The sequence below is a fragment of the Lampetra planeri genome, chromosome 53, assembly GCF_965212315.1.
Source record: "Lampetra planeri chromosome 53, kcLamPlan1.2.h2, whole genome shotgun sequence".
Lineage (NCBI taxonomy): Eukaryota > Metazoa > Chordata > Hyperoartia > Petromyzontiformes > Petromyzontidae > Lampetra > Lampetra planeri.
Window position 1 is genome coordinate 7,610,047 of NC_136159.1, and position 9,952 is coordinate 7,619,998.

The 9,952-nt window shown below is 57.5% G+C and overlaps 1 pseudogene across 1 annotated transcript in view; it reads left to right on the forward strand.

Moving 5' to 3' along the window:
* Positions 1 to 9,952, forward strand: part of LOC144734810 (uncharacterized) — a 51,892-nt pseudogene that overhangs the window by 11,947 nt on the left and 29,993 nt on the right. The window contains exons 7-12 of the transcript XR_013588546.1: positions 1,143 to 1,267; positions 1,936 to 2,085; positions 2,894 to 3,037; positions 4,055 to 4,205; positions 5,240 to 5,332; positions 9,687 to 9,834. The product of XR_013588546.1 is annotated as an uncharacterized LOC144734810 (transcript). The remainder of the gene's footprint in view (positions 1 to 1,142; positions 1,268 to 1,935; positions 2,086 to 2,893; positions 3,038 to 4,054; positions 4,206 to 5,239; positions 5,333 to 9,686; positions 9,835 to 9,952) is intronic.

The window sequence follows — 9,952 nt, forward strand, 5'->3', positions numbered from 1 at the left end:
GGGGTGTGTGGGGGTGGGGTGTGTGGGGGTGGGGTGTGTGGGGGTGGGGTGTGTGACAGTGGGGTGTGTGGGGTGTGTGGTGGTGGGGTGTGTGGTGGTGGGGTGTGTGGGGGTGGGGTGTGTGGGGGTGGGGTGTGTGGGGGTGGGGTGTGTGGGGGTGGGGTGTGTGACGGTGGGATGTGTGACGGTGGGGTGTGTGGGGGTGGGGTGTGTGGGGGTGGGGTGTGTGGGGGTGGGGTGTGTGGGGGTGGGGTGTGTGACGGTGGGGTGTGTGGGGGTGGGGTGTGTGGGGGTGGGGTGTGTGGGGGTGGGGTGTGTGGGGGTGGGGTGTGTGGGGGTGGGATGTGTGACGGTGGGATGTGTGATGGTGGAATGTGTGGGGTGTGTGGTGGTGGGGTGTGTGGGGGTGGGGTGTGTGGGGGTGGGGTGTGTGGGGGTGGGGTGTGTGGGGGTGGGATGTGTGGGGTGTGTGGGGGTTGGGTGTGTGACGGTGGGATGTGTGACGGTGGGGTGTGTGGGGGTGGGGTGTGTGGGGGTGGGGTGTGTGGGGGTGGGGTGTGTGGGGGTGGGGTGTGTGGGGGTGGGATGTGTGACGGTGGGATGTGTGGGGTGTGTGGGGGTGGGGTGTGTGGGGGTGGGATGTGTGACGGTGGGATGTGTGGGGTGTGTGGGGGTGGGCTGTGTGGGGGTGGGGTGTGTGGGGGTGGGGTGTGTGGGGGTGGGATGTGTGACGGTGGGATGTGTGGGGTGTGTGGTGGTGGGGTGTGTGGGGGTGGGGTGTGTGGGGGTGGGGTGTGTGACGGTGGGATGTGTGACGGTGGGGTGTGTGGGGTGTGTGGTGGTGGGGTGTGTGGGGGTGGGGTGTGTGGGGGTGGGGTGTGTGACGGTGGGATGTGTGACGGTGGGGTGTGTAGGGTGTGTGGGGGTGGGGTGTGTGAGGGTGGGACACGTGATGGTGGGGTGTGTGCTGGTGGGTTGTCTGACGGTGGGTTGTACGTCGGTGGGATGTGTGACGCTGGAATGGTGGGATTTACGATGTTGGGACACGTGACAGTGGGATGCACGATGGTGGGTGTGTGACGGTGGGGTGCGTGACGGTGTGTTCGCTCGTGCGTCACGCCTGGCGACCGCGCGGCTCGCAGGAAGAGCTGAAGGTGGTGCACCACGCGGACCTCACGCTGCACAGCTTCTGCAAGTGGCAGAAGAGCGTGAACCCCAAGGGGGAGGGCCACCACGCTCACCACGACGCGGCCGTGCTGCTCACCAGGTGAGTCGCGGTTCCCTGGTCGCCTTAATCGCGGTTGCCGAGCCAGGCCCGAAGGCCAAACATTCTCGGAATGCCGCGCAGGAGGCAGCATATGGCACTGTTCGAGTTGTACCGGATGATGTATGATGTGGTGAGTGAATGGTGAGCGTGTGGCATGTGGTGGGTGAATGGTGAGCGTGTGACATGTGTTGGGTGAATGGTGAGCGTGTGGCATGTGGTGGGTGAATGGTGAGCGTGTGGCATGTGTTGGGTGAATGGTGAGCGTGTGGTATGTGGTGAGTTTGTGAGCCCACGGTGAGCGGCTTCCATCTACTGCTGGATGAAACCTTCCCCAAAACCAGCAGCACCTCTCGCGACCCCGCTATGCAACAATCCACCAAAGCACGTGCACACGAACCGATTTCCTCACTCCATCTCCATGGTGACCGCGCGTGCATGTGTGTGTGTCATTGTCTTTGTGTGTGCTTGTGTTTCCAGAATATAGAGCCCTAGGTCGACTCAGCCTCAAATGAGTACCCGGCCGGCCCGGGTGTGGTGCTGGCCACCCACCGCCTAGTGTGCCATTCCAGCCTTCATAGATGCTCACTCACAGCACTTGCCCCTACAGCCTGTTGAAGGCTCTACGGGGGATCTTTGTCTTTACCTTTGTGTGTTTCCCACGCCCGCAGGAAGGACCTGTGTGCGGGTATGAACCGGCCGTGCGAGACTTTGGGGCTATCCCACATGGCCGGCATGTGCCAGCCACACCGCAGCTGCAACATCAACGAGGACACGGGCCTTCCGCTGGCCTTCACCATGGCCCATGAGCTCGGACACAGGCAAGGCCCCCAGCAGTGCCGTAGCATGGGTTGGCCTTTGGGCTCTGGCGCAAGGAACGAAATAGGGCCCCTTTGACAATTTCACTGACTCGCTCGCTCGCTCGCTCAATCATTCACAACACTCTAACTCACTCACTCATCCACTCGAATACACATTCAATTCAACGGCTCACTCATCCGACCCGCTCGCTCAACCACTTTCCCACTAAATCAATCATCCGCTCCTACCCACTCGCCCACTCAATCGCACACTCTCTAACTCGGTTGTCGATTCGCTCGCTCAACCGCTCGCTCACTCGCTCAATGGTCCACACACTCACCTGTCCACTCGCTCACGCCCTTGCCCACTCAACCACTCCCACCGACCCACTCACTTGTAGGCGCCGGTTTCAAGGTTGGCAGCCACGAGTCTTGTTGTTGTTGTTTAACTTGCATCCCACTGGGATTTTTGCACGCAGTGTTGGTGTACGGTGCTTTTTCTGCAATATTTAGCTGTCTTTTCTTGGATTTTCTGTTTGCACATAGTCACTTTAAGATGTTTTCTTGTTCATGTTTTAGTTTGTTTGCGGTTGCACCCGATTCAAGAGCCGAATGGCTCACAGGGCTATACCTAAAAAATGAAACTTTAAACTTGAGTCCCAGGTCTCAAGCCACAAGGCGAAGGCCAGAAGCCTGTTACGTTGTGGCCAGCGTCAAAGCGAATCGTGACGCGTCGTGTGAAGTTCGCGATGTCGATGCCGCTGCGTTTAACTCTGCCCTCCCCCTCCCCTTCCCCCCCCCCCTTGATCCCCCGTCATCCTCCTCCCAGCTTTGGCATCCAGCACGACGGGCAGGGCAACGCGTGCGAGGCGCGGGGCAAGCGCCCGTCCATCATGTCTCCGCAGCTCACGTACAGCTCGCGGCCGCTCTCCTGGTCCTCGTGCAGCCGCGACTACGTGACGCGCTTCCTCGAGTGCGTGGCTCTCTTCGCAACCCCCCACCCCCCCGCCCCCCCGCCCACCCCCCCGCCAGTAAACACGCGGCGTGACGTTGGCCCGACGTTGGTTGACGGCCCCGACGTTGGCGCAACGTCGGCGCGCGTTCGGAACCGTGGCCTCGGGCAAGCGACGAGGAGTTTGTATGTTACTCTTTTGGTTATAGTAATAGGTTTTTACCCTTTCAACTGGTGTACCTAGTACGCCTTTTGGCGTCATCTGGTCCAACACCAATGGAGACTAGGCTCTAAGAAAAGCTGTCTCAGGTGTGGACCAATCAACTTCAAGGACAGTGCATATCATTATCATCATCAGAGTTTCTATTTGTTTGCATTTTGACTGCTTGTGTTGTGGTTATTGCAAACATGATGCCTTGTATAAAGGTGTCAGTTTTTGTACCAGTTGAAAGGGTAAAAACCTATTACTATATTTTTCCACTGGTAAAGGAGGTCTCATAGTGTACTCTTTGGTTGTTTCGGTAAAGTCACGTGGAAAGAAAATATATTAATTAATAGAATACGACGTTTCGATTGCAACACAAGCAATCGTCATCAGGTCTAACTCAATTTGAGAGAGAGACAAGACACAGACACGGAGACACAGAGACAGACTTTTCCGAAAGAACCAAAGAGTAATTCCTGCAGTCACGAAAGCTTCAAATCAAGTGTGTACAGTATGTTCTTCTCTCTCTCTCTCTCCCCCCTGTTCTGCATGGGGTTTGCCTCTGGGCTCTCTGGGTTCCTCCCAGGGTTGACCAACAACAAAAACAAATGTGTGACTGTATTGGCCGACTGAATTGCCCAGCACGTGGAATCGAAACGTCGGACAACGCGGGCACGACCCCAAATGCACGTGGGTTGAGCTTCAGCAGCAGCAGCGGTACAACCACGAAAACCTACACGGCCATTCTGTCTCTCATCCCTCATCTCTCTCTCTTGTCACCCCCGCTGTCCACCACTCCTCGCTCCACCCCCCCCCCCCACCGCCCACCGCAGCCGAGGCTGGGGCTTCTGCCTGGACGACCCCCCCTCCCCTCGGCCCGAGCCCCTCGTCGTCCCCACGGCGCCCCCCGGAGCCCTCTACGATGCCCCCCACCAGTGCCGGCTGCAGTACGGGGAGGCATCGCGACACTGCCGGGGCATGGACGTACGTACGTGCGTGCACGCGCATTTGTGTGTGTGGGAGCGGCGGTGTAGCGGTTTGCGCGCCGCACTACGAACCCGGTTTACCCGAGTTCGATTCCTGCTCTGAACCGGTCCTGGGTCTCCCCTAGGTTGACTCAGCCTCAAATGAGTACCTGGTGCAGTGTGGAAATATCGCCACTCGGGAGACAAAGGAGGTCGGGCGTGGTGCTGGCCACCCACCCCCTTGTGTGCCGTGTCAGCCTTAATAGGTGCTCGCTAACAGCACTTGCCCCAACAGTCTTGTAAGGTCTTGGTCTTTGTGGGGAGCGGTGGTGTCGTTATTGGTGCACTGCGCTACGAACCAAGCGACCCGAGTTCGATTCCCGCTCATGACAAATAACAGTCGCGAACATCTGAATTGGTCCTGGGCCTCCACGAGGTTGACTTGGCCTTAAATTGAGGACTGCTGTTTGAGCCCCGATCGACGGCACAGAGCGCAGGGACCCCAACCGACAAGGGGGTTCGGGTTAACACGACTCTCTTTCTCTCTGCACCAGCGTGCACGGCACCCTCGTGTTCACCTTCTGAAGCGCTCGCTCGTCACCGTGACGCGCGCGATGACCACCACAGCCACGTGACTTTTTCTTTCGTGTTGTACGCGGTGCTTGTAGCGCCACAGCGCGTAGATTTGTAGCGTTTGTTTTCATTTGTTTGCTGGTGACTTTGTGCATTTCGAATCGAAATCGCCTCCAGTGCTGTTGCTGCTGGCGGCAATAAAAGTTGTTTAAAAGTCAACAAGTCTCTCTCATAACTCTCTCCTCACCTATCTCCCTCTCCCATCTTTCTCCCATTCCACTCTCCCCTTTCTCTCCCTTTCACTCCCTTCTCCACTCCCCAGCGATCTTTCTCTGTCCCCTCTCTCTCTCTCCTCGCCCATTCCCTCTCACGTCTCTCTTGCAACACCTCCCTCCCTCTCTCCTACCCCTCTCTCTTCTGTCTGCTCCACTCCCCCATCTATGTAACCCCCCCCCCCCCTCCTTTCTCTGCTGTACGTAGAACGTGTGCCACACGCTGTGGTGCACCGTAGGCGACACGTGCCACTCCAAGCTCGACGCTGCGGCCGACGGGACTCGCTGTGACCACGGCAAGGTGATGCAGCGTCACGGCCCCCGCTCGGTCGCCTTGCCGGCCCTCGCAGCTGCTGCTCGCTAGCAGCACTTGACCCAATGGCCTGTTGAGGCTATCCTGGGGATCTCTGTCTTTGTTATATGTGCATGTGTGCATGTGCGTATGTACTTGTGTGTATGTGGGGAGCGGGAGTTTAGTGGTTAGCGCGCTGCGCTTTGCACCCGGCGACACGGGTTCGATTCCCGCTCACGGCCAACACCGGTGACGATTATCTGAACCGGTCCTGGGCCTCCCCTAGGTCGACTCATCCTCAAATGAGTACCTGGTGCGGAGGGTAAACATCGCCACTGGGGAGACAAAGGCGGTCGGGCGTGGTTCTGGTCACCTACCACCTCGTGTACCGTTCTGGCCTTCATAGGTGCCCGCTAACAGCACTTGCCCCAACAGTCTGAAGGCTATACGGGGAATCTTTGTCTTTGTGTGTACGGCCACTCATCTCAGTCAGTCGACCCGTGGCACCTGGGTCTGCCCCATGACCTCCTGCTGGCGGGCGTTCGACACTTCACGTGGCCTCAACGTGCACCTAGCCTGGCACAAGCGCCGAGGCGATGTCATTAGTGGCGAATAGCGGTTGTTGTTGTGTACGTGTGTGTACGTACTTGTGTGTGTGTGTACGTGCATGTGTAGCTGTGTGTGTGTACTTGTGTGTACGTGTGTGTGTGTATGTGTGTGTATGTACGTGTGTGGTGTGTGTGTACGTGTGTGTGTGTTTACGTGTGTGTGTGTACGTGTGTGTGTACGTGTGTGTGTACGTGGTGTGTGTGTGTACGTATGTGTGTATGATGTGTTTGTATGTGTGTATGTACGTGTGCGTGTATGTACGTGTGCGTGTGTGTACGTGTGCGTGCGTGTGAGTACGTGTGTGTGTGTGTGTTCAGAAGAAGAGCCACACCCTGTTGTTTGGCAGTCTCCTGCCCCGAGTAGAGGACTGTCCACCCCTCATGGTGGCAGGAGCCAGAACCGGTCCACCGGACCTCCTGAATGCCACAGAGAATCCAGGCGGTACCGGTCCTGTTCCCGACAGAGGAGTGGCAGCCTCTCCTCCGCAGTGAGCGTTCGAACATTCCACGTGGCCATCCGCAATGGTTTTTCGTTGTTTCTGGAGGAGCCCCGAGGGTGAAAATTCAATCTCCTGGCTCCGCCAAATGGGGTTTGGCCAGGAGACGTCATAAAAGCCTGACCCCCGGGGCCTCCGGCACAAGCTTATTAATTACAGGTTTATGTTTAATTCGTAGTTTAGTGGTGGTTAATTGAAGGTGGAGGGGTTACCAGCCCCTCGCACCGTCCAGAGCCCCCGTTTAGCCACTGTGGTGGTCACAGACGCCATGAGGGGAGAGGCCAATGGGCATTGGCCCTCCCCCCACAGCACTGCCCACGACAGTGTTGCCCGTCCGGCACCGCGAGGAGGTAGGAGGTTGTTTTGCCAGAGTGATTGGAAGGCATGGGCCAGATCAGCTCAATAATAACGGTAGGAGGCTGCTAGATTTTTGTGCAGGCCCATGGGCTTGTAATTACCAACACGCTCTTCCGGCATCGGCGCATCCACACAACATCATGGATACATGCCGGGTCCAAGCAAGAACCATCTGCTGGACTACATAGTGACGGACCAGCGGATGCGAGCCCATGTCCTTGACACCAGGACCTACCGTGGAGCTGATCTGACCTCTGACCATCGACTAGTCATCTGTAAGATGCGCCTGCCATTCTTCCGCTCCGGTGGTGGGTGTACACCCAGGATCCCATTCCAACCAAAAGTGGCCTGGTCTCAGTTAGCTGATGAAAGTTGCAAGCGAGAATTTCATCATTGCTTGCAGCTGGGGTTGGCATCGTCCCCCACTCCACCTGATGTCGAGGGTAAAATGGGCAAGGTTTAAGACTGTGACTCATGCAGCTGCAATGGCTGATTTGGGTACGCGGTCCAGACCTCCCCAGAAACACTGGTTGACGGAGGAGGTGTTCAGGTTAATTGAGAAAAAGCGACAGGCCCACTCTCATCGCCTACAGCATCCCAACGTCAGAGAATGAGGAGGTTTACCGCAGCCTTCGCTCGGAGGTTCGGAGAGCCGTAAGGCGCTGTAAGGATGGGTGGTGGTCGCGGGTTGCTGAGGAGATGGAATCTGCCTCAGTGGCCCCGCGATCACAAATCACTATTTAACTCCATCAAAAAAGTAACCTGCAGCGCCATACCTATTACCATCATTAGAGGAAAAAAACGGTGATCCAATCTCCGACCCCCAGGAACAGGTTTGCAGATTTGCTGAACATTTCTGTGAGGTCCTGGGGGAGGGAAAATCTCTCAGCCAGGAAAACATCATGGCACAAAGTGGGGATAACCCTGCTGAGGCTGCGGTGCCTCAAATATTGGAAGAGGTCACCCCCTGTGAGTGGCTGGCTGAGGTGCCAGCTGTTGAGGAAGTACTGAGGGCGATCCGGAGTCTGAGACCAGGGAAGGCACCGGGCAGAGATGATCTCCCAAGCGAAATGCTGAGGGAGGGTGGCGTTTGTGCACAGACTGCCCTACATGACATCATAACAACAGTCTGGACCACTGGACGGGTTCCGCAGGACTGGAAGGATGCCCTGGTGGTCCCTCTCTTTAAGAAGGGGGACCCGTACTGACTGTAACAACTACAGGGGCATCTCACTCCTCAGTGTGCCGGGTAAGGTCCTGGCAAGGATTATTCAACATCGTCTTGCTAGGCACGCTGAGGAGAGGCTTGCGGAGCCCCAATGCGGTTTCAGGAAAGGGCGGTCCTGCACAGATGCCATATTTTTCTGTCCGTCTGCTACAGCAGAGGTGTAGGGAATTCCAAAAAGACCTACATCTCTGCTTTATTGACCTGGTCAAGGCCTATGATACCATCAGTAGGGACTGGGCTCTGGGTTGTTCTTCGTGCTTTCGGAGTCCCTGACCCTCTGCTCACGATCATTAAGGACCTTCATGATGGTGAGCGGGCCCGGGTAAAACTACGTGGCCGGGAGTCAGAGCCTTTCCCTGTACACCTTGGGGTGCGACAGGGATGTCCTCTGGCTCCCACATTATTTAACATCTATTTCGACTGCGTAGTTCGTGAAGCCTTCAATAGCTGTACCGGGGGAATTTCTATTTGGTACAGATATAATGGGAGGCTGATCGACGCCCGGCGTGCGATCAAGGGATGGCTCCCTATTGGTCAACCACGTTATGTATGCCGATGATTTGGTAATAACTGCTCATTCAGAAGAGGAGTTGGAGACGCTGCTGCTGAGACTGGAGCGTGCCACTAAGAGGTGGGGCCTTACCATCAGCCCCACCAAAACTAAGCACCTGCCTGGGTATTTTGTACCATCGGACACTCCACCCCCACAACTCCCAATTGGTGATGGGGCAGTTGTGGAGAGAGTGGAGAGTTTCCCATACCTGGGCAGAGTGCTTATGACCGGCTCCAGTTTATCAGCAGAGGTCTCACTCCGAATCAGTCGAGCGGCAATATCTTTTCATCGGTTGCGTAACGCTGTGTGGAAGCTACCTGGTCTGTCGCTCCGCACGAAGCTTCAGGTCTTTTCGGCCACGGTCATTCCCTCCCTTCTCTACGCTTGCGAAACGTGGACCCCCCTAGTGGAGCATCTTCGCCGGTTGGAAACATTTAGGCTGGCCTGCCTACGATCCATCCTGGGTTTAACCAGGCTGGATTGTGTGAGGAGCTCACAAGTCCTTGAAAGATCTGGGCAAAGTCCCATCAGTGAGCTCCTCCGGCAGGCAAGGCTGCGTTGGCTGGGTCATGTAGCCCCGCATGCCCAGCCACCCGCATGCCTAAGCAGCTTTTGTTCTGCCGGATCGAGGGGGCTAAACGGGCGCGGCACGGGCTAGAGAAGAGATGGAGTGATGTGGTACAGGAGGACGTGGAGCTGAGTGGACTTGCTGATGACTGGTACCAGCGGTGTCAATATCGGCCTCAGTGGAGGAGGCTCGTGAAGGACGCTACTGGGCAGTTGGAGGCAGTCGCCCTCCAACAACAACGGAGGGCGGAGGAGCGACGCTCACAACAACGAGCGGAGCGCCGGGTGGCTAAAGCACAGCAAGTTGGCACAGTAGGGGGCACAGGTGGTGCATCAGCCAGTCATCTCGGTCATCTCGGTCAGTCGACCCGTGGCACCTGGGTCTGCCCCCGTGACCTCCTGCCAGCGGGCGTTCGACACTTCACGTGGCCTCAGGGTGCACATGGCCTGGCACAAGCGTCGTGGTGACGTCACCGCCACTTAGTGGCGAATGGCGGTTGTTGTTGTTGTTGTGTGTGTGTGCGTGTGTGTACGTGTGCGTGCGTGTGCGTAGTGGTGCTATTACGGTGAGTGCGTCTCCACCGACTGGGCGCCCCGGAGAGGATCGCGGGGGGTTGGGGCTCGTGGGGGGCCTGGACCCCCTGCACGCGCTCGTGCGGGGGCGGGGTGGAGTCTGCAGAGAGGAACTGTGACAGCCCCACGTGAGCACCACATGGCCCAGCGTCGCTCGCCCCCAAACTCGCCCCCACACTCGCCCCCACACTCGCCCACATTCTCACCGCTCATCTCGTTCACCTCCTCGCAAGTCCCCTCATTGCC